Source organism: Harpegnathos saltator, unplaced genomic scaffold (assembly GCF_003227715.2).
Source record: "Harpegnathos saltator strain DR-91 unplaced genomic scaffold, Hsal_v8.6 scaffold414, whole genome shotgun sequence".
Taxonomy (NCBI): domain Eukaryota; kingdom Metazoa; phylum Arthropoda; class Insecta; order Hymenoptera; family Formicidae; genus Harpegnathos; species Harpegnathos saltator.
The window spans coordinates 134,791-159,063 of record NW_020230222.1 but is presented as its reverse complement, the minus strand read 5'-3'; the positions used below and the strand labels follow the sequence as shown (position 1 = coordinate 159,063).

The window sequence follows — 24,273 nt, the reverse complement described above, 5'->3', positions numbered from 1 at the left end:
TTCTCTCTCTCTCTCTCTCTCTCTCTCTCTCTCTCTCTCTCTCTCTCTCTCTCCCTCTCTCTCTCTCCCTCTCTCTCTCTCCCTCCTTCTCTCTTTGGATGTACTACTTACAAGATACCAGAATCCAAGTGCATTATAACTGGCAAGTAGCGAACTGGCGCCAAGCGAGCAAACTCAGCTCATTTCTTAAGCATAATACGCTCTTCGACGTTTCGGCGGAATATCTTATGGAACATCGCTGTGCACTTTGCTTCATTGTATATGCTCGTTTGTACCTCCCATAGAACGTCTGCCCACCTTCGCGGCTCTTTCCCGACCCAGCCTGCCCCCGCCTGCTCGCCGCGCGGCCCTTTGCTCGTCATACGCTATGAAGAATAATCCCACGTACTTTAACAACAACAATGCGCGCGCCCGTCTCCGTAATGGCGAAAGACATTACAAGAGTGCGGCGTAAATGGCGTGTCTTTTATCGAGTATGCGAATGCGATCCGCTCTCACATTTTTATTCGCGAAATTTCCCCGTCAGTGTTTGGCTATAAAAGATAATGAAAAATGGAACGGAGGCACAGAGAGGGGGGGCGAAAGGGGAGGGGGAAGGGCGGACGGACGAAAGCTGGTTTATATTTAATCGATAACGCGATTTGATTGGCTTACCTGTAGAATATATTGATCGACTTTACAATAAAAGAGATTGTGTGTTTCGGTATTTGCAAAACTTGTTTTGACAAATTGGATCAGAGGGGCTTATGCACTCTTTTATCACGGGGCATTTCCGCGTGCGCGTTTGTGCGCTTTAATTCTCTCGACGTGTAACTACATATTTCAGGCATGCTCGAGGAAATGGGACTAGATATTTATATCGCGCCTGCAAAGCGGAGGGAAAAAAGGGCCCTTTCTTGCCTTTGTGCTGTCCTCTTGTTCTCGCGCTTCCGTTTCTTCCGTTTCCATCTTTACACGCGGGCGACCGCTTACACCGCGCCGAGAGAGATGCGCGCGAGGAGCGTGCAAATTAATATCTTCTGTGTTTATCGCGCGCTAATGTCGAGGAATTAAAACCTTCCGTAGGTAGTTACACAACGCAATTTGCGGGGCGATCGTGCGCGAGTTATAAAGTGACTTCTCCTTAAGTCTGATTCACATATTCGCATAAATTTGCTTCACGTATGCGAACGGCGGTGGGATAAATTCGATTCGCATACATTCCCATCTCGCGGCGCATCAAATTTATTTCAGATATGCGTGTCACGTAAGCCAGCTGACACGTGCTGCGGGGCTCCGGCGAAAGCCAAACTTTCAAACGATTTCGGTCTTGGGGAATTATGAAGTGCGCATTATCCGAGAATTGACGTGACCGCGAACGTTATTACGCAATTATCACGCGAGCATTGGAGTCTAATGGAATTTGCGGGGTACAGTTGCGAATATACGCGAACAAAAGTTGTCCTTTTCGCTGTCTTTCACTCGAGTCGCACGGAAATTTCTGCAAAGTCTCTTCTCCGTAATCTCGTTAAATTTTTACCCGGTGTCGCGCGACGCAAGCAAGCACTCCCGATTGAATATCGTCTTTCTAAAAATCGAAGATCGGAAGCGCAGAAACCGGACCTCGTGGATGTGCAGACGCGAAGTGCTACATTTGTGTCTCCGGTTCTCGAGTGGAAGATCATAACGCTCACTTGTGCTTTCTTAAAATTTTCATGGAATAACGCGACCTCAATTTCGACTCGCTGTCGAAGTTTAAAGCTTGATATAATATGTGGCGGGTGTATAGAAAAAGTTATTCTCTCGCGCCCGTCATTGTTTCGTCGTTAATGGCCGTCGTGGCTTTTCGATTTTTGATTGTCCTTGTCGGTTATCTAAACACGTGTTACATGAACTCTTCGAGCTTCCCGTACGGAACATCATTCAAATAGCTGCCGGTCTATAGTCGGATCGTTCTCTCGTTAGTATACCTTCGGAACGGTTAGATACTCTCCATCATCATCAATCATCATCAGACCGAACGACGACTCATTGGCGGTTGACAGGGATTGATCCGAAAGGAAAGTTCGTAATAGAAGCTGGCTGGTTGGCTGACTGCAGGCCTGCTCTAATACATAGAAGAAAATCGCGCGACGTAAACGGCACTCAACTCCTGCTCTCTCTCTCGAGAATTAATTCCGGGTAATTATTTGTTTTTTCCTCTTTTGTTAGTCTCCTCTCTCTCTCTCTCTCTCTCTCTCTCTCATTCATTTCAATCTGTCGTTATTATATCTCGCCGATACCGCGCGCTCGTTCATTCGATGCCGCTGCAACGTCCCGGCTCGCCGGTGAAAAAATACACGTCCTCGCGTCGCGTGACCCAAAAAGACAAACGCCTGCCAATCATCGCATATCGCCCTCTTTTTGACCCTCGAGCGCGTGCAATCTGATAAATTTAATTGGATGAACCTGCGTGCGCCACGAGGGTAAATCCGTGGCGCGCATGGAGAGGATTGCGAGGGGCTCGAAACGCGGGCGGCTATCGAATTATCAAACGAATCTGCCCAGAACAACCCGCTGACATCGTAACTCGCCGGGCGGACCGTTTCGCATAAACAATGCCCCGGCCCAAAAGCCTAGCGGTATCCTCTTTCAATCTCGCCGCATATGATGGCCCGTTCTCGCGCGATCTTTACCCACCCTTAGTGACGTATTCGAGGCTCTCGCTCGCGAAAGCTGATCGCTTCGAGTATTATGATACAGCGCGCGCATGTGCGATAAATAAGCACGATAGCGCTTGTAGTGGAGACGGGAAAAGAGAAACAAGAACGGGACTGCATTTCGCGGAAAATGAGTCGTAAACTCGCCGCATATCGCAACGCTCGATCGCACGCGCTTAACGATCGCGCCGAGTTTGAAGCGTGCGATATGCGCACGAACGTGCGACGACACATCGATGAGAGCCGCAATTCAGAAGATAATATTGACGTAATTTATATGAACATCTTCGTTTAGTTTGCTCGAAAGTCAAGAGTAAATATTAGTTTGGTTCGCTACCATCGCTACCTCTCTCTCTCTCTCTCTCTCTCTCTCTCCCTCTACGTCCCTCTTCTGGTGCGCAGATAACGCCCGTATACATACCCACTCCACTAGCGTTATACAAATGACCAACACTCCAGCACTTTACGCCAACGCCCCGGTAACACGGGGTAAGTCCTGCCCCACCGTCCCTGATAACTCTGGATTAATTGACAAAATGCCACCGTCGCAAATAAGGATGATGTACATTACCTGAAAATCGTCCCGCCCCGCTATTATCATCGTACGCGCCATTTCCGGCGCGTCCCGCCAGCGCGTATAAATCGAAATAAGAGGAGAGGATTAAATTAACTTTTTTAAATACGACTCTCCCGGGAAGCGTACTAGCCGCGAATATAAGATGGCGCTCCGCAAGCGCGCAGTTTCCGCGACGTGAGTAATTCGAAGCGGGACGTTTCGCAAGTATCGATGTGAAAAACAAAATGAAAACGCGTTGGACGTATTTTAATTTCGATAATAAATTACGCGGTCCTAATAATTCTAATAATTGCTGCGGCAGACTTTAATGTTGCTTAACGTCCCAAGTGTCCCAAGATTGCAACCATCGATAAGTTTTGCGTAACGACGTACATTCCAAGAGTTGGATTTGAGGAGCGTTGAGTATCGGAGAGCCTTTTGTAGTAGAAGTAAAACCGAAGCGGAATAAATCATCTCTAGATCGTCCTGCGCGCGAGCACGCTTTCGTCTTCGGATCTTTCGTTCTTCTCCTACGTCCGGCTACAATCGTCCGTTTCCATTGACAGCGCGCCATCGCAGGCGCCACCTCTGCAAGCACTCTTGCAACCCCCTACGCGGCCACCAGCGAGCGAGATTCTACCCTCGCGCTCGCTACTTTTTATCTCCGGGGGTTTTTTGCCCACAGTCTCCAGGTAATATTATAAACCGCGCGCGTAAATGTGCCGTAAACCAAGATTGCCGCTTCCGTCCATCGCCGTCGTCGTTTTTGCGGCGGAGATGTTTCACTCCCCCAGATTGTCGCAGGGGTAGGTGGGGTGGTCGGGCATTTAAAAGAACCGGAAAAGGACGCGAAAGTGCCCACGTGTGAGCCGAGTCCTCGTTTTCATCGGCACTAAAAGCGTCTGGTCATGCCAGACGGTTATGTCGCACGCGATGGCTGTAAATTCAAACACCTGCCCGGGGAGAATTCGTGGGGGTGAGGTGGGAGAGGGAGAGAGGGATGCGCGCTCATAATTAAACGCTCTAAACGCGTCCGTGCTTTTTATGCGCCTCGTATTTATGAATCGCGCTCCGGGTTCGACTATATTGTAATTTAATGACTGGCGCTTCAATGAGCAAAACAAGCGCTGATAAGGGTTCGGTGTGTTCTCTCGCGGAAACGCATTGTGTCATCGCAGCGAACAGTTTTACGCTGCTTAATAGGCGAAAGCGCGTAACGTACGGCGCGTATCGAAACTTCGCTCGTACGCGATCAATACTGAAACGGACAGTTAATTCTTTCGCGACTCGGCTTTATGCGCCGGTACGAAGTCCATTCTCTCTTTCCGCGAGATCAAAAGACACGGAATGTGTGTGCGTGTGTATGTGTGTGTTTCAACAACTGTGACTGATGAAATATCTTGCGTGAGATAAAACTCGATCACGAGACAGAGTGTACGAGAGCGCGTTGACAAGAAGCGTCAACTTAAGCCGGAGACACACACACAACCGGAGACAAATTTAAACAGCGAGACGTAAACAATAAGCAAGTCCAATCAAAATCACAACCGAGAACGTAAAAAGACCGCTTAAATATCAAATGAGATCGTTCGATCGAGAGAAAGCGAATCGACGCGATCCCTCATCGCGCTTTGCTGTTTCCTTTTATCTCATCGAAAGGTCGCCGAAAGGACAAAAAAGTGCGTGTCAACTCTCTCGTGTGAAACCACAATTACTATAGAAGAGTAACACACATAACGCTCCGCAAATTGCTACGTGTTAAATCTACTTCCTCCCATCCACACCTCGCCGAGAGTTCCTATTTCGCGTGTTCGAGGGACCGACATTTTTATTTCTCAGGAGCATTATCTCGGTTTCCCTCCGACATTTCTTCCTGACGCACGGCCGGTTTCTTGACGCGCGACGCAAATGACACGCGTGAAGTTTCACGCCCACGTGCGCAAACGAAAATAAATTTCGATTCGACCGGCGATTAACGCGGCGCGTTTTATCTCGGAGAACAGCCGCGCGCACCTTTGTACATGCCGTCTGAGAGACAATTCCGACACATTTTGCCCGTGTGAAAAAGTCAGCGTCGCACAATTTAAAAACCATTCTTCCGCGATTCAACTGGTCCCCCGTTTTTGAATACTTATATTTTAAAATTATTACGTTATGTTTTTGTGTTACGTCATGTTTTTAAATACGCTTATATTAAGAATGCCGTCGGCCGTCCGAATTTAATGCCATTCTGGAAAGGGATTAAAAGGGAGATTCAAACAGCGAAAAGATTTTCTTTCCGCCGCTCGTTTTAATAAGGCCTCTCTCTCTCTCCCTCTCTATCTTTCTCTCTCTCTCTCTCTCTCTCTCTTTCTCTCTCTCTCTCTCTCTTGCTCTCTTTCTCTCTTTCTCTCTTTCTCTTTTTCTCTTTCTCTTCCTCTCTAGCATGTATATTTGAAATTAATGGGACGTTATATGTAAAGCAAAAGTTATACGCTGCGTATGAATAATAGCGTAGATCGCATTATACGAGCAAAATTCCAGAAATTGCATCGTGATGATATTCAAGCATTTTCGCGCACTGATGTAAGGCACTTCACAAACCCGGTTTGTAGGTATTAGACAGAAATGGCGATTATGTGTATTTAAATGTAACTATCTCTATATCTACCTCTTGATGCGCGACTATTATCCTTTCAAATGTTGCAGCGAAGTACGTTACGAGGGAAGTTGCGAATGCTCGTGCATATACATAGAGACACACATACACGCGCATGTAAATGCGCAAACATACATGAACAGCACCTAACACCAATTAACAGTTATCTATAATGCCAGAAACTCTCCATTTACCGTTCCTATCCTCCTCCGTCGGAATGTGAGAAATCCGTGCTCGTTATCGCGCTGAAAAACGCGATTCAAGCCCAAAAGATTCTCACCGCCCCGCATTATTCCGACATTCGCCCACGTCGGGAATTTTATAAGCATCGCGGAGATATTTTTATTTAAATACGTGTAAACTGAAAGTCGCGGGACGCACAGGGGCTTAAAACCGCTTCCGCGCCTCAACGACGCGATCATGCGAGCGAGAGAGAGAGAGAGAGAGAGAGAGAGAGAGAGAGAGAGAGAGAGAGAGAGAGAGAGAGAGAGAGAGAGACACAGAGAGAGAGAGAGAGAGAGAGAGAGAGAGAGAGAGACACAGAGAGAGAGAGAGAGAGAGAGAGAGAGGGAGAGACACAGAGAGAGAGAGAGAGAGAGAGAGAGAGAATTGTAACTTACATATATTACCCTCATTATCTCTCTGCAATACAGTTAGAACGAAGCAATGAGTACTGCAGCATCCGGTATTTCATGTCCAACTGTATCATAATAACGCGTACATTCAGACGAACGTAAGTGCGAGCGGGCCGCTCTCCATGTTTCATCCCCAAATGCGCTTAGATAAACACGCACGCAAACAGCGCACTCGGCGGGGAACAAATCTCCGGTTACAGCGACGAACGAACAAGAGAAAGGGATGGCAGGGAGGAGAGGAGAGCAAAAAGAGCCGTGCCCGGAAAAAAGGACAAAGAGACGAGACAAAACTAGCAGACAAGACGAAAGAAAGAGAAAGGAGCAGAAGGAAGCGGGGGAAACAAGAGAACTGCGTAGCTCCGGAATTATCCAGTGACACGTTGACACAGTGGCGCATTCTGTGCTACGCAGCCCTTCCGCCCACGCACACAGGCCGCCGCCACTCGAAGGTCCGCCTACGATGTGGCGACTGGCAGCATGACCGCAGTTTACGAGCATTGCGGCGAAAATATACGATCCTCCGGGCGGTCTAGCGCGACCGTAAACTTTCGTCCTCATTGTTTCGGGCGCGGGAAAGGCAGAAAAGGCTGGCGCGCCGCGCCGCGTCGCGCCGCTGAAGGGACGCGGGCGCCGCCCGATATACGCGACGCGCGAGATTAACGAGGAGATTATTTCATAGTTTCACGGGCAGGCCCGTGAAATGATACGGAACGCTCAGGCGAATTCGACGACAGCGTTCGGCCAGCGTGTAATTTACAGCGCGCCGCGGCGGAAGAGAAATCTGCTGAAGAATGGCCCGACGCGGTTGACGGACGCCGGCCGAGCCCGAGGGAGAGGACGAGTTAAATTTGTTTGGGTCCATCTCGTGGGGATCGTAAGAAGCAACGAAAAGAATAAACACGACACTCTCTCGCTCTACACAGGGTGTTTGGGAAAAAGGGCTCAGAACTTTACTCGCAGAATGTGGAAGAAAAAAGTCCTGATTAACATGGGTCGGAAAATGAACATTGTCGGAGTTGCGAAGAATTATTTCTTTTGATTAAAGCAATATTAATTTAAAAAATATTAAAGCAAGCTACTTATTCGCTTCTGATGCAGGGCCATCAGATTAGAGAATACAAAAGCACCGGAGGAAGCGCGAGTAAGTCGCTTGCTCGAATTAAAATAAATAATTGTTCATAATTCCGACAATATTAAATTTTCGACCCATGTTTACTAGGACCCTTTTCCCCCATTCTGTGAGTATCGTCTGCCCTTTGGTCCTGAACCCTTTTTTGTATACACTCTGTGTATGTGTGTGTGATCTAATATACATATGTGAAAGGCAAATAAAGTTATGTAAGTAAATATATATGCGAGTCATAAATATGTATACACGAACACAGGGTGTTACCGCGAGTCGGTTACCATTCCGAGCAAGTCCTGGGCTTCCAGTGCAGAAAGTCCGTGCAAAAAGAACTGTAAACGTATCTTACATGCGAAGAAGAAGGGTAATTTCATGGAAACATAACTTCGTATCTCCGCGGTATATGTTCAAATCAAAGAGACCCGAGCTGTGCAATCTTTCCTGTATAATTCCGCGGAAAAGGAGTTGCAAATACCTCGAATCAGCAATCGACTCGCGCGGGTCACCTCGCGCGTACGCGAACGGCAAGGCAGAAATGTGCGTGGCAAGCAGCGAGTACGTGTGCGCGATCCGAGGTATCGCATGTATAATTTATGACACGAGTTACTGAAGTTTAATTCTCGCACGTCAAGCTCGCAGCCCTCTGCTGTGGAATTGTTCGCGCAAGGAGTCGCAGTATACTCGTAGAAGTCATTGAAATATGCGTGAGCGCATATTCGGAAATAATCAATGGCCCACTCTTGTGATATATTAAGAAGGGACTTCGAAAGATGTTACACGAACTGAGTTTACCTACCCAACACACAGACACACACACACACACACACACATACAAGCGCGTGCGCGCGCGCGCACGCACGCACACACACGTTCAGCGTACGGACACACGTATTTGGACACTTCAAACAGGCGTGGTGGTAATGGATGCACTCTGCGTAGTACTCGCTATCAGGTACCATTTCGGCAGAAGTGCTATAACGACGCTTAAAGCGGAAGTACTCTCAACGTTCTCAGCGCGATATAAACGCAAGAGCGCGGTTTTTAATTGGAAAAATGACTGATTTTATTTCGAATCAGTCAGCGAGTACAGCGACTTGCAATTCGCCGATACCGACGTTGTCGGTACTCTCGTGAAGTCGGGATAATCAGCCAACTAACACACTAAACTACCAAAGCGGGTCGAGAGATGAGCGTGTATTCTGTAATTCCTCGTGAAAATTATTCACGGTCATTTGCAACGGTGCGCTTAATAAATAAAATGAACTAACGATAAATAAACAGAAATTTAACGGATAAAGAAACAAATCAACATTTTATCCCGTGCGCTGCGTATTTCTTAAAAAATCTGTCTTTTGACCGCTCCGCGACCGTAGAAAAGGGTCGTTAATTGTCAATAGTTGCAGAGTCGTGCTTCTCGCGCGCCGGTCGACTCGCATTTCGTGTTACATCGTGTGGTAAAAAGAAAAGGAAGGTACGCTGAAATAATTTCTCGATGCGTTTACCTCTCGTAGCGGCGCGCAAACGAGACGCGAAACAGAAGCGAGACCAAGCAGACGACTGGAAGTCGTGGAGAGACACGCGGCCGGTTAATTCCGGTCAATAAAAAGGCGGCGATATTTTCATATAAAAGTTCCGCGGGGATGCTTTCGCGCAATAACGTCTCTCGGTCGGATTTGTCGAGACGTTCGAGAGCTCGTCGCCAGGCAGCCGGCTTTAAGCTCTCCGCGTGCCGTTTCCGTTGGCGGAGGCGTCGACGGCTCAAGACTGTTTCCAATTTGACGTCGGGCGAATATAATTTTTCTTGCCTCGCCGGCACGTCGGCAACTTCGGGAAACCGTTTACGGGCTTAAGCCGCCCCAGTTAGAGATAGAGTTCTTTCGCACAGGCGCGAACTTCCGGCCGCTTCTTCCCGACTCCCCGTCTGAATTTGTTTCGCGCCGCGAGACGAGGGGGGATTTATTTTGAGCCATCAATGACGCGTCGAGACGAAACAATCGAGAGTGCGATTCGCCTCTTATTCAGCCCCGAAGTCGCTGAGAGAAATGTCACGTACATGAACACGATTGTAGACGCGGAAAGGTTGTCGGCTATTCTTTACGTGAGTTTGAAAATCCATCCGTTGTGTCTGATGGAGGAGTTTTCCGACGGGAGAAGTCTCCCATTGGACAAGTGGTGGATACATGTTCCGAAACTTAGACGAAATATAACGAATAATTCTGCCGTTTGGCCGCACGATTGTGTTCGAAGGCGGCTTGAACGCTCTCTAAGAAGTGCTTGCTGAACAAATTCGCGCGAATTAAATTTTCTCATCATCCGGCGCGTTTTCATGCGTGCGTTGAAAAAAAAAATTGTTCAAGCCGTTTTGGAAGCCAGTGTATCGTTACAGGGCACGATTTCAAGCACCTGCACGTTTGTCTGTGTCGCACATTTGCCCGTCACGCCCGTTTTTCGCGGGTACGCCAGAGAGGAAGTCAAAGTCGACAAAATAGCAACGATTACGATTCTGCAATAATGGCTCAATAAGCGAGGTTCCCTCTCGCGGACCGGCGTGTGCAAATGGAGTCGGCTTCATATATACCGTCGGTTTCATATAAGAGATATAATGCCGTAAAAAGTCATGGCGCAAAATATTCCGAGAACCATGGATGGCTGCGCGAAGGGCGCATGGGAAAAGGATACGCGTGACCCCATTTGTCGAGATCACAATGCGTGAATCCACTTTTTCCCGCATATAACGCCATCACCTCTGAATTGGCTCGCTGAGAAATGTCCCACAGAGTTTTCCGCCCTTCAGTGATCGAGGAAAGATATTCCCGGACCTCGAAATAAATCCATATACGTAAGAGGCCCGGATTAACTTCACCGATACGTACTCGCGAAGTGTGAGAGTAATTATCGTTACATCGCGATAACGTAAACGAAACTCATTATTACGCTCGAGTCGGTGTCCATTGATTGGAGGGAAACGCGAACGAAAAATTACACGGATCGCTTAAAATCAGTTCTTTCACGGAACAATCGATCGACTTCTCCCCTCGTCGCTGCGCGACGCTAACCTGCTAATTTAAGTTATTACGTGAAAATGTGCAAAAAAGCACATCTATGCGACTCGCCCGGCGCGACTCGCTCGTTAAAGGGGAGCGATTCGAAAACGTGGAAATCCGCCGATTAACCGAAGAAACGATCCGGGGATGGGGGGCAGGACCGAGACCCAAATTACCTCGCCAAGAGCGATCTCGTAGCTGTGCAAACACGTGACGTAACGTGGCAAAACCGACGAATTTCGTCGGACACGAGAAATTTCATTTCATCAAGCGGCGAACACACGCAGAGATTGCGCGAATTACGCGGTGCTTATAATCCGTAACACGGCCGCGGCCGCAATGAGAGATATCGCACAAGTGCGTGGCGGATACGCGCGCGCAAATGCACGTGCCAAACACGTGGTGTACTCCGGTAAAAGCATCACGATATCTCTCGGAAACCTTCCTCTTTGGATGATCCACCGGGATGAACGCGACTTCGTGCCAACTCTTAAGGTCTACGACTGTTGAAATGCCTGCAGTGCTCTCCTGCTCTTTTTCAGCTAAGAATATGTGTTCTTTTCTCTCTCTCTCTCTCTCTCTCTCTCTCTCTCTCTCTCTCTTTCCCTCCCTCCCCCCTTTTTATCACCGGGAAACCTGCTTTCTCTTTGCCGGATTATGCTATATCACTCGCGCTCGCTGCTGTTATCCAACCAAATGAAAGTACGAGACGAGCGAAAAAAAGCAACGAATTTTTAAGAAAATACATTACTCAAGCGCAAAAATGTTTATTTATTTCTCTGGATTTTCTTCGACGCGTATTAAAAATATAAAATTAATCTGTGTGTAATTTCGAGTAATTTTTAGGAAAAAATTACAATCTGCTTATTGTTCAAGAGAACATCTTCATTTAATTAGATATCCCGCATGTTTGCTCGGAATTTAGACACAAGCCTCCCGAGAGTGCGACAGCGAGAAGGAAAGGCTCTTTTTATCACGGGTACTCCATTTCAAAAAGTGACGCATGAAGGTTCAAATAAATGAGCTTAAAGAAAAACGGTAGAGAGGAGAGAGCCCATTTAGCAGGGCGCTTGCCGAAATTTACCAATTCAAGAGACATATAAAGAAAAAAAGAGAAAAAAAGATACAGGACGAGGGAGCGGATAAGATTGACGTGTCGCTTTAACGTCACGAAGCGAGATCGTGGATGACCCTAGGAAGATGCGCAAGGGGGAAGGAGCCGCCAAGAGGACGTTCGACTTGCTAATAAAACTAAACTGGAGCCGGTCTCAGTCGGCTTTTCAGGCGCGACGTTTAAGAGGAGAAGCGGAAGTGGCAAAAGAAGGAACGAGTGTTTCTAGGCGACGATGGCGGCGGCGACGAAACGAAAGAAGAAAAAAGTGAAGGAACCTTCGGAGAAATTCCTCCGCGGCGGTTTACCCTTCCGCAGGACTCGTGTGACGTTCACGCCCACGTGTGTGGGCGGAATGACACGTGCGAGGTACGAGTGTTTATTTTGCGATCGAGTCCAGGGGAAGTATATATTTATGTCTGTGTGTGTGTGTGTGTGTATATAAAAAAGAGAAATCGGTGTGCTTTGATGCGTTCTAATTGCAAAAATCCGAGGATACGCTTCGCGAGGCGCTTTCAGCGTTTCAACATGATCGCATGATTATTTCTCGTAATCGGCATCTTGTAGATACGAGAAATACCGTGTCGGGCGCAGTCCGGCCGCAAAATTCGCTGTGAATCTCCGAATTACATCGCGCGATAAGATTAAGGCGCGTATCACCTTGTACACCTTTGCCTCTGCGTTCGTGCGAACCGCATGGTGAGAGAAGTTACGATAACGTTTGCCTGAGCATTAAAAACGTAGGAGAAAAGAACGCGACGACGCGGGCAGGAGTAAAGGGGTGACGGTGAAGATAGGTGACGGGGGAGGGGAGGGGGAGGAGGAAAACAAGATAAAGGTGGGAAAAAGGACGACGTGCGGCAGGGTGCGATGGGAAAAGTGAAGCGGGTCGCGCGGAGAAACTTGAAAAATGCGGCGAAGGCGAGACCTCTTTCAGCTTGGTACGTTCTGACGTACGTGCCGTGATCGCGCTTCCAAAGGGGAGAAATCATTCGTGCGCGCACAGTCGCGAAGACCAATTCCTATTAATCAGATCGGCCAACGCGATATCACGATAAGCAATCCGCGGTGGATTAAATCCAAGCAAAAAATATTCTCTCCCCCTTTTTCTCTCTCTCTCTCTCTCTCTCTCTCTCGTTGATGTTAAAAGTTAAATTGGGACAATGGGAATTTGATTCGCATCGGAACCTCTCGTCCGGGAAGAAAGTACTCGGAGCTTTTGACATTATAATCACACGGTGAAAGCATGTTCTAATCATGGAGAAGCAGTTTTCAAGTGAGTGTTGTAATAATGTTAGTGTGTGACGTTTTGTAAAGATCCTGTGAGAAAGAGATGTGAGGACAAATAAAAATGCGAGGGCTCCCAAGATGTACATTCAGTAGAAGAAAAATTAAAATATATACATGTATTTTTAAATCGTATTTAGTTATTTTCTGTCGACTTTCGCAGCGCTGAAGAGGAGACCCGAATGTTTGGCAGCGAAACGCTCGCAGCGAAAATGCAAATATTTTTGAGCTATTGTAAAATATTTTCGCCCCGTCTATTTTCCTCTGTTGATTCCAACGTGAGCTCTATCTGGGCGATAACAATCATCCTCGATATTTTACCGAAACGCTGAAGCTACTCTCTTAAATGTATTATTGGTGCGGGACGCAGTAAAGTAAAGTTCAGCTTTCGTACGGCTCGTGGGTTCCGGGACGCCAAAATGCTTTCCCCGACAATGAAACGGAATCCGGAAGCTCTTTTTCGACACTTCTCGACGCATCAATTTTCGAAGTTACGCGCCGATCGAACTTTCATGGAAACATGCCGGAATTTCGGATTGCGCGGAGCGACGCGACGGATAATGGCCGAAGAAAGTATTACACCTCGCGCCGGTCGTCGCTCCTCCAACCTCAATTTTCTCTTATCCACGGTTTGGACGGTTTATTGAAAAAGCCGAGCGCACGAGTGCGGCGTCAAAGTTCGCAATCCGCTCGGAGTGCAGCGTCCAACCGGAGCGACAAATCGGAAGCTGAATCTCATCTCCGCTCCGCTCGCGTTTCGCAGAATATCTTCGCGAGCTTCCTCCCCTGTCGCTTTTAATATTAAGCAAAAGCGTCACTGGGACTTTGATTCGCGATTTGTAAAGCGGAACTTTCGCACCGTGAAAGTTTTTCAGCCCTCGGCTGAAAAACCCACTACACTCGACGATTATTTGTCTTCCTCTTTAATTTTCCGCCCGGGTTCGGCCGTTTCTCGCCACGTGGAGCAATATCCTTTGCGGTTCAGCGCAAAATTCTGCGCGATTATCCGAGCCGCCGATCGCTTGACCATTATACCGGGATGCAATATATTGTCCGCGCAAAATAATATTTCCAAGTAATAAACGCGCTAGAAACACGTGTCGACTCGTACACTGAGAGAAAAGTATATGATATTTGGAACTACTATACTAATGATATAGTAACTAAATTATAGTCCGAAATATTATATTTATAGTAAGTATTACCATAATATCGGTAATAATTACGATGCAGGCATAGTATAACCAATCATATAATATTTTCACTAAGAATTATAGTAAGTTAAACTAAAATTATTGTATGGATACAAATATAAAATGGTAGGTAAAGTAACTCTTTTATATAGTCAATATTACCAGAATATTTGTTAAATGATGACAGATGTAACTACATGAATATTAAATCTCACTATATTTGTGAATGAGAAATTACCATATATGTGGTAAAAGTAACTAAACAATTATTTAAGACAATCATTGACTATATATTCGTGTTTATTCTACTATATTTTGCAGGTTCCACGAACTATAAATATATGGTTGACGCCAAAATGAACTGTAAAATATAGTGAGATTATAGTTAATTCAACTATATTTTTCTATCAGTATAGTTGCAAGCAAGATTATCGGGATTTGTACAGGGTGTTCGAAAGCAAATGGTATCTCTGTCACCCCCCTCCTTTTGTTAACTTTTGAAAAACTCGACGGTGCTTCCTTCAAACGATAAAATACACATAGTAGCATCGGACGTAGGATCGACGACAATTGGCGAGTTTAAGAGAGATGCTTCTACCGCTGTCTCTCGTTGGTGCAATTGTTTGCCCGCGACACAAGGAGCTATTAGCGACAATTGTTCTCTTAGGGTATAACGCGGATTTCAGGGCCATCATCCGTGATCGGGTTGAGACGCGACAAACGCTTTAGCACGTTAACACGCGATTCATATACCATTTTCGCTTGATTTTCGCGTTTTCTACCCTCCGTCATTCTACGTATTCAACGTTAACAAACTGGAAAGTTAAAAATAATAATTTCTTTCTTGCAAAATTAAGACACCGATAATCTGTTCTCTGGGAGGCTAAAGTTCGAACGCATATAATTAACTTTCCGAAGGAGGGGAGTAATATAAAAGCGAGAACTGTCGAACTGAGCGACGGATAAAAAAATCCGTCGCACGAAAAAACGGCGTTTCAAAGGTAGAATAACAAATAAACGTTCCGACGAACATGTCGCGACGAGCGTGTAAATGTCGATCGTCGTTATGCGACGCGTCTCAAAAAAATATACACACACAACGTCGGCGCGCTACTGTGTCGCGTCGTGTAGCTTACGATGCAGAAACGGACCATAATACGTCAAATTAGTCGTAAAGCGAGACGCGTCGACGAGGTTTATTTGTGAGTCTTTGTAGGATTAGTTTGTGAAGTCCAGAAAGCGGAAGTCGCAAAAACGAAAAAAGATCCCGTGCGGCGCGGCGGCGAACGAACGGATGAACGAACGAGCAAACGAACGGCCGGGCGAGCCAGCAAGAGCCGCGTGACAAATTCACATGCGGAATAAATTATATATATCCGACTTTATATACACGGCTATATTTTACATTCAACAAACCCGTCGTATTTCTTCTATCTTTCGCGTCAAGCATCTCGTAAAAAGTTTCCTGAACAAAAATTAATCGATTTTTCTCTCCTCTTCTCTCCTTCTCTCTCTCTCTCTCTCTCTCTCCTGCTTGAATATAATCTTAATTAATCTTATCAATCTCAATCTTAATTGATCTTTATATCAAAGGGACGCTAAAGTGGACGATAAACTCGAAAAATATGTCGAGATAGAAACGATCGTCAACAAAACGCCATGTCTGATAAGCTACCCTGTCCGTTTAATTTAATTTAATTAAACAGCATCTCTCTCACCCCTTAAATTTCAATCACGTGACAATCACGGGCGATCCCGTTTGATAACGAACAACGTTTATTACGTTCCTTTTCTCTTCTTCGAAAAGCGCAATTTCTTCTCGCGCAAACGGCACGTTAAATGAACTCGCTTTTTAACGATCCGGCAAACGCGAAGTAATCGTCGCTTTGATACCTCCGGCCATCGGCCGTCTCAGTGCTTCGTTTTTCCATCGGGAGCACTTTTACAATGCGTCCATACATAATTACGCGTCATTAGACATAAATAATGGCGGGATCTCGGGCAAATACTCGTGTGGAAAAACGCGGCCGACGCCGACGGGGTCCCGCGGCTGGAATGTCTCTTACTGGGTCATTTTTCACGTTCGTGCGAGCGCCACGGCAGCGCGAATGCATAAAACGACAACAAGAACTCGCACCGTGGCAACGTACACGTCCGACTCTATACCCGCCCGCCCGGCCGATGTGGAGAAGAAACCATGGCAAATGCTTTCCGGAAACCCATTGGCCCGTCAGCGCGCGCCGCGCGTATCAAGGCTGAAATTGTCGAAGAAACGAAAATAAAGACGGAACTCGCGCGGTCTCGCAGGCGAAGCCGTAAGATGGATCGATGGGGGGATTTATTGCTTCGCGGACTTCTCAAGACTCCAGGAAACACAGGGTGGGCCGAAACGGGCGGCGTTAATCGTCACGATCGTAGCGCCGCGGGCTACGTCCTCGTTAAACGGCCAGCTGCGATTAAGCTGCGTTTCGCTCGAAAAACATTCCGTAAAAAACATTATTTCTTAATTTGCACTTTGGGACGAGTATTCCCTCTCTCCTTCTCCTCGCTGTAACCCCTTTGTCCAACGAGAGGACAAATTTTCCATATTTCGCGCTCCATATTCGAGCGCCGCGAGTATCGCGCGCCAACGATATTTTTCTTCCTTGTAGTTTCATGAATAATTAAATCGGAGCTTTAATCACTTTCGCAATTGTAACGGCGATACACGGCACACACCGATTCGTGCACGCGCTCTCTCACGAAACTCTCTCGCATATTCCATGAACAATACTGGCAAAATTATGGCACTATGTCATCGTAGACCGCATGGCATATGCCCGGCAAGCCGGAATTCGTACACGTAATAGAACAGAAGGTCGTATCGTATTCCGTGTAGCGCGATTTTAACATCAAACACCGGAATTTTATTGCGGCGTTCTATCACCGGCGTTCGATCTCGGCGCGGCGTCGAGAGGCGGGAGCGAGTGCACGGGACGATGAAAAAAAGAGAGAGAGAGAGAGAGAGAGAGAGAGAGAGAAAGAAACCTCAAAAGACTTTACTTATCCCTGATACTACTAATCATTTCGCCCTTTGTCCGGGGAAGAATAGAGCACGATGAATGGCACGATCGTTCCCTTATTACGGCGGGTAAACTTTCCACACGACGGTAGCCTCTCTCCGAATATCGAATATCTTCCGCGATATATCCTCAATTTTCACGATTAGCATATTCATGCTCATCGAGCGATAATTGTCTCCACGCGGTCTCCCTCTTAAATCGCGCACTTTCGGATGCATCGCGCGCAGCGAGTTTAATGACGAGCTTCATCGCCGTCACGAGCGTTCGTGACAAGCCCCGGTGCTTACCGGGGGGGGGGGGGGGAACACCGCGGGCCCGATTCATCCGCGACAATTTCCCGTCGTTCGCACCATGAGCCACTCTCGCCGCATCTCGCTAAAGCTTCCCCCCCCCTCCCCCGCCGTCTCGGTAAGCGCCTCTAAAATGCCCATCACACGTCCTTCCCAGCGCGGAGAATTCGCGAATTCCATCATCCGCGCCGATCAAATTCGAGTCACGCGCGCACACGCGAGAGACGCACACACGCGCGCGCGCGCCGATCTAACGTCCCGTAATTAATCTATAAATACCTCGGCACACGGCGGTGTCGCAGGGTGGAAAGGGGACCTCGTCGACGAGCGATGAGCCTGGGAAAGGGCTTGCCAGCCAGCCAGCCAGCCAGCGAGCCAGCTCTCGCTGGCAACGCGGCGGCACTAGACCGATGCCGGGATTGTAACCCGTTAACTCGACTGTGCTACAGTGATTTAGTGGTACCTCGCGTGAACGTGTCGCGCGCGCGGATGCGGATCTGCTGCGACAAACGAATGTTTTCCTGTTTATGTCGGTGAAGTTCGGTCGGTGAATCCCCGATGAATCGACTGCGCGGGACTCCCGCTCTCTTTTTCCCGGCGCCCTCGCTTTTTGCCCGGCCGCGCCGCGCCGCGCCGCGCCGCGCGCGTCTCTATGGATGTCCGGCGTCATTCCAGCTCCAGTTTCCATCGACACCTCGGCAGTCGGATTTTCACGGCGGGCGCGATTAATACCGTCGCGGGGCGATTTTCATTTTCCTTCGGGCTGCTCTCGCACGCGCACGCACGTACGCGATGTACGATACTTGATTTGCTCGAGCGTTCTCGAGCGTTCTGTCAGACCGGTGCAGAGGATTCGTTCTGTTAAGCCTTATCTCTCCTAATCCCTCCCACTTATTTCGCCAGTAGCAATTTTTATATCAATATTACGTACTTACTATGTTAATTACATATCTCAACGTATGATTACTCTGTCAGTAAACGCGACACATGAAAATACGTCGCGCTCTCGCGACTTGGCCGTTAAGGAAACGTGGAATTCTCGTAAAAAATTTAGGTATTGAAAGAAAAATGATGATAATGATGGCGATGATGATGATAATAATAATAACTATTCAGTAAACAGAAAGCCATTATGAAATGACTGAAAAAATGCCGATACCGTTCGCCGTAGAAATGTGATTAACCCTTCGAAATTGCACAATTTCGTTCTCCGTTTTACTTGACAGACAGACGACAAACCCCTTGCACCGTCCTAACGTAAATTAATTTCCGCGCGAACTCCAAGATAATCGGTTGCCCCGGCCGGGAACGCTCGACTGACGAGACACTGTCCGATTCTCATATCGATAATTTCGCCCGTTTAAGCGCGTCGTTCTCTATCGCGCGACATCAATATTCCTCAACAACAAGTAATATCGCGCATCGGCACACGTCCATCACCGTATCGCGATGCAAATCACGCGCAAGCGCCATCGATCTATATCAAAGAACATGTACAGCCTAACGTAGACGCGCAAAAAAAGCTCCGCTCGCAAGCGGAAGTCAAAGAGTCTCGGCTGGGCAAAAAGGACTCTCCGCGCGGAGAGACGAAAATTTAATATGAAGGCATCTCGTCCAAGTGATTTTAATATCGCGCAGGCGGACGAGCTCCCAACTCTCTATCTCCCATTTTCTTTCTCCCTCCCTCTCTCGCTCTCTCTCTCTCTCTCTCTCTCTCTCTCTCTCTCTCTCTCTCTCTCTCTCTCTCTCTCTCTCTCTCTCTCTCTCTCTCTCTCTCTCTCTCTCTCTCTAGATGGATAGATAGTCGGCGGACGTATGCATACGCGTGGATATACAGACACTACCTCTCCTCTCTATCTGGCTTTGTTAATAAAGTCAGTGGCATTAGAGAGAGTCTCCAACTTGTCCCACTATTTTTCGCACACATGCGTGCATTCGTGCGTGTGCGACCAATACACAAGCACGCACGAAAACTAAAGCAGCTGGCTACCCCAGCCGGGTATTGCCTGAAAGATTTGCTCCGCGAGATTGGCTCGAGATAAAATAACACGAGGCGAGGAAGTGCAACAACGTTGCTTTACTCTGTTTAATTTAACGTGTAAATCTGCGGAAATAATATTGCGGCGGCGGTCGTGCACGTCCGAAGTTGGCGTTCTCGTTGTTATCGGAAGGTATTACGGTGTAATGCGCGAGATTCGTTCAGCAGGCGTTACTCGCGCGGAAGGCCGATGTTTTCGCGGCATTATAAACCGCTTGTGCAATTACAGTCGCCGACGATATGAACGGAAGTGACCCCTCCCGCCGAGGAAATTTTAAACGATCAATCTTCCCCTCCTCTCCCCTCCTCCCAGAAGTGTACCATTCTGCTTTCGCCAATTCTGATCTCGCGATTAGCTCAAACATCGCATTATCCGGCGCGCATTGTCACGGGACTGTGCCGGATTAGCGGACTATGCCAATTATATCGCGGAAAGCTGAAACGCCACGATGACTCTCGGGTGATAAACTTTCCGGCATCAGCGCCACGGAAATTCCCCAAACATTCCCAAGTATTACATAGCTTCCGATCAGATTACCCAAACTTGTTCCAGACACCTGCATCGTATTACGATATCAATCGGGCATCCCCTTTCGCAGCAAATCTACAAATTATAACAATATTACAAAAATCGGGACAAATACGAGAAAGATTTCTCAATTAGAACCTCTTTTTTTGGGGGGGGGGGGAACCGAAACACACACACACATACACACACACACACACATCCTAATCAGATCCCAAAAAATTGTCCACGTGACCGACTTTCGCGAGACAGCCGTAGCGACATCGGTCTCTCGCCGAGACGAAAGTTAAAAGACGCAGAACGGTCGCGATCCTCGGCGAAGATGACGCGAATTTTCGAATACACTCCGAGACGTTTCTAATTAGAGCGGCTCATCCGCGCGTCTGGCTGCAGGCAGCCGAATTTTGCCGGGCTAACAGTCGGCGAGGCCGGCCAGTCGGCGCGGAGGAAGAAGGAGGTTAAACCGCAATCCGCCCGGCAGCGCGGCGGTGAATCATTCTATGAGCATAAATTAGCGCCCCGTCACAACGCCGGTTAATTAATTAAGGTAAATTGTCCTAAGCGTAAGTAACTGCCGGCGCCTAGGCCACTCCTCAGCCGTCCCTCGTGCGCCGGCTTCACCGCGATCCTCTTTATGGGTAACCGCGCGATGCGTTTCCGCCGGGCCGAGAGCGCAAGGGAGTTTTGTTTTCGGTTGTCTGGACGTTGCGACGACCGCGTTTCACTACGCCTGGCAACCCGACCGCTCGATAGCCCGTCGCCGGGAACGCCGCAGCGGTTAGCAAACTTTTGCCGGCCGCTCGTCCCTTTTCGGGATCACGCCTGTGCCTCGCGCGCCAGGTCCACGCTTTTAAGCGGCGAGTTGCGCTCTTCTCGAGGTGTCATGGCCGCGGTAGCCCTCCGCTTATACGCGCGTAAATTCCATCGCATCAGCCAAATTGACGCAATTTTTGCGTTACGAGCCGAGGGATTATCAACATCTCAGAGGAGACCTCGCCAAGAAAAATCGTCCCATATCGCATCATGCCAATTCATAAATAATTATTACCTCGAATTTTATAAATAATTATAAACAATTAATTTAAATATTAAAGTTATAAACAACTGTTATTTATAAATTATTATTTACAGACAATTATTACACCTCCCGAAAGTGATCGTGGTTGTTCTGCAAAAGGGTAGACTCTTCGCTCAGTTTGATGAGCTTTACTTATTTGCGAATAGAAATAGGAATTACGTCAGACGCGCCACATAAATTAAACGAAAGCAGAGAGAAAGAGAGAGAGAGAGAGAGAGAGAGAGAGAGAGAGAGAGAGAGAGAGAGAGAGAGGTGGGAGAGAGACAGAGAAAGAAAGGAGTGGAGAATATGTAGAAGCTCCGAAATTATTAGATTTCCGTCTGGAATAACATAGACAATGGCACCGTGTCGGGTAACAGAGATGACTTTAGAAATAGGGGAAAAGACAACGATCTTGCGCGAATTAATGTATTATTCAGTTGTCTTTGCATTTTCCTTCCGCGCTAACACGAGGATAAATAGAGTTACACAGCTCGCGCCTCTATTGATAGACACGTGGTTCGTTTCCACTAGACGGGTTACGGAGCGCTGTTTGTTTTCGGTTCTCCCTTTCGGCGATACGTAGCTGGTGGCATTGTCTCTGGGAAAATCGAGCAATGGCGAATCGAATTTTCCGCCGCGCGTTACGATAAATGCGTCAAACAACCTCTTCCCCTAGGCGCTTCCCCTGCGCCTTTGACATTTTTACATCCGCATGATTATTTGACGAATTTTGTCATTATATTCACTCATTCGTGAGTCGCGCGCACTTTTCAGAGCGAACGACGATTTTGACGCGTCGAAAGTAAATACGTTCGATCGAAGAGACCGAACAAATTGGTCGCATGAGGCGAATATAATTTGCAGTTTATTTTCGTGCCAAGTACCGAGTTTAGAGCATCAATTGTAGACGTTGAGCTGGCGCGAATGTCAGTTAAACATTATCTGGGTTCGGTGTTCCCGTCGCCACGTGGAAACCAACACGGGGCTCGAATGTTTAGACCGCTAAACCAGATGTTTAGTTTGCAGGGAACTTCAAATGTGCTACTCGGTTCAAGAAACCAATTAATGCGTCGCCCGTGTTCCCCTGAGGGTAAGTGAACTTCGCTCGAAAGTACTTGACCGGACTATCGCTCTCTCTCTCTCTCTCACTCTCTCTCTCTCTCTCTCGTACGCGCGCACGGGTTTCAGCGAAATTTCTCGCACGTACATTTCACAAATTTGTACGTCTCGATAACTCGCGATCTAAAAAACTTTCTCTCACGTATTTGAGGTAAAATACACAATAAGGTGCATGTAACACATATATTGCCATGTTAATAATTTATCAAACGGCAACAGCAGGAAACGTAACTGTTGCCTTCCCCATTGGCGAATTCAAAAGAGAGAAAGAGAGGGAAACGTGATTCCCCGAAATTAGCCGGGATATAATATGTCAGTATTTAACATTCTTCCGAGATTGCGACGAGCCGCACAACTCGCACGCTCACGGCGCACGCTCGCTCGCGCATGTGTGTGTTTATTTTTAAAAGACACCGTCAAGAGAGCGTTCGCTCTCTCCTCCTCCATAGCTCCCACAGCTCGAGCAGCAAACTGTCAAATTCGCGACAAAGCCAAGTGGGGCACAATGGGTGAGGATTTGAGGGAAAATAGAACGGGAGATGTATGTGTGTATAGAAGAGAGAGAGAGAGAGAGAGAGAGAGAGAGAGAGAGAGAGAGAGAGAGAGAGAGAGAGAGAGAGAAAGAGAGAGGAGAACACCGACACGAAGTGCCACGCTCACGGCGCGCGAGCGTTACTTGCGAATTTAATTCTAGCTTTACAAATCCCGAGCATGCTGTAGACAATTACGAGATAACTGTTAATACGACTTGCAATTTGCACTAGGGCCGGCGCAGCGGCTCGTTTAAACTCTCGTGTGCTTAATTAGTTCCTATTTTGCCTGCGAAGCGTTACGAGATGCGCACATCTCGACGCGAGCGAGCGCGCTCGCTCGCGTCGAGTGCGTCTGAGGACGTCCTTTAATAATACTGTCGCGTTTCGTCGCAAGGGTCATTTCTCGCGATTTATATTTCTGGTCGCGGAACGTCCAGGTCCCCCCGGGAGCCGTGGAGCCGGAAGAAAAAGAGTCTGTCGCCTTGGAGCGCGAAGTTCGGATCGAAAGTTTCGAAATCGCGTCGCGGCGTTAATACCGAATTGTGCAGCAGCGGCGTACCAAATGGCCGAATTAGAGACGCGTTTACCGGTGCACGGTGCAGCTCGCTCGGCTCTGCGGCGTCTATTTTTGATGGAAGCAACGCTCAAATTGTCCTCGAGGCTCTAAATGTATCTTCGCGGTAGTTAACCCCTCCGGCACGTGTGTATTACACGCATCATGTCGCGGATTTTGTCGCCGCGCCGGATTTTATCGCGCGCGGCCGAATTTTGCGTGTAAATCAAATGACCCAGTTCGAAGACGGAGAAAATGCAACCGAACACTCCGCCGCGCGCATTCGACGGCGCGGCGCGCCGGATTGTTTATGCGGTACGAAGTGTTATTGCTTATTACGTTCCCCGTCGCCCGGTGACTTTCTCATTATAAAGTTGAGGCCACGGGGCGGACGTCACGCGAACGACATTAAACTAATCTTTAAAAGATGGAGACGACGGCGGCTGCCTAGGCGGGCGGCAAAGATTTGTGGGAAAAGTTTTGCAAAATTGAGACCACGCGAGGCTTGATGAGCGCCGTGATTTATGTCCTTCATTTCTCAGGTGAGACCGCGAGACGTTATATTAAAGGAACGACTGCAGAAAAGTTTCCCTCTCGCGTCCTGCATCCATGAGCGCGCGCGCGCGCGCATAGAAATCATATCGTCGTTACACCTGGCATTGTTGACGACGGTACGTGATGACGCGATTTGTGAGTTCTCTTTTAACTCTTTTAACGAACAACGAAAGATCGGGCTGTCTCGTTCTTTCGTCGCGATCGACCGCGAGAGAGGAGAGTCTTCGCAACGTGCATGTGTATAGAGAAAAGAAACACAGCTTAGAGAT

The 24,273-nt window shown here is 47.8% G+C and overlaps 1 protein-coding gene across 5 annotated transcripts in view; it reads right to left on the bottom strand.

The window, feature by feature from the left end:
* The window catches only part of LOC105186125 (zwei Ig domain protein zig-8), a 117,892-nt gene that overhangs the window by 83,944 nt on the left and 9,675 nt on the right, over positions 1 to 24,273 (bottom strand). The gene's annotated exons all lie outside the window — the stretch shown is intronic.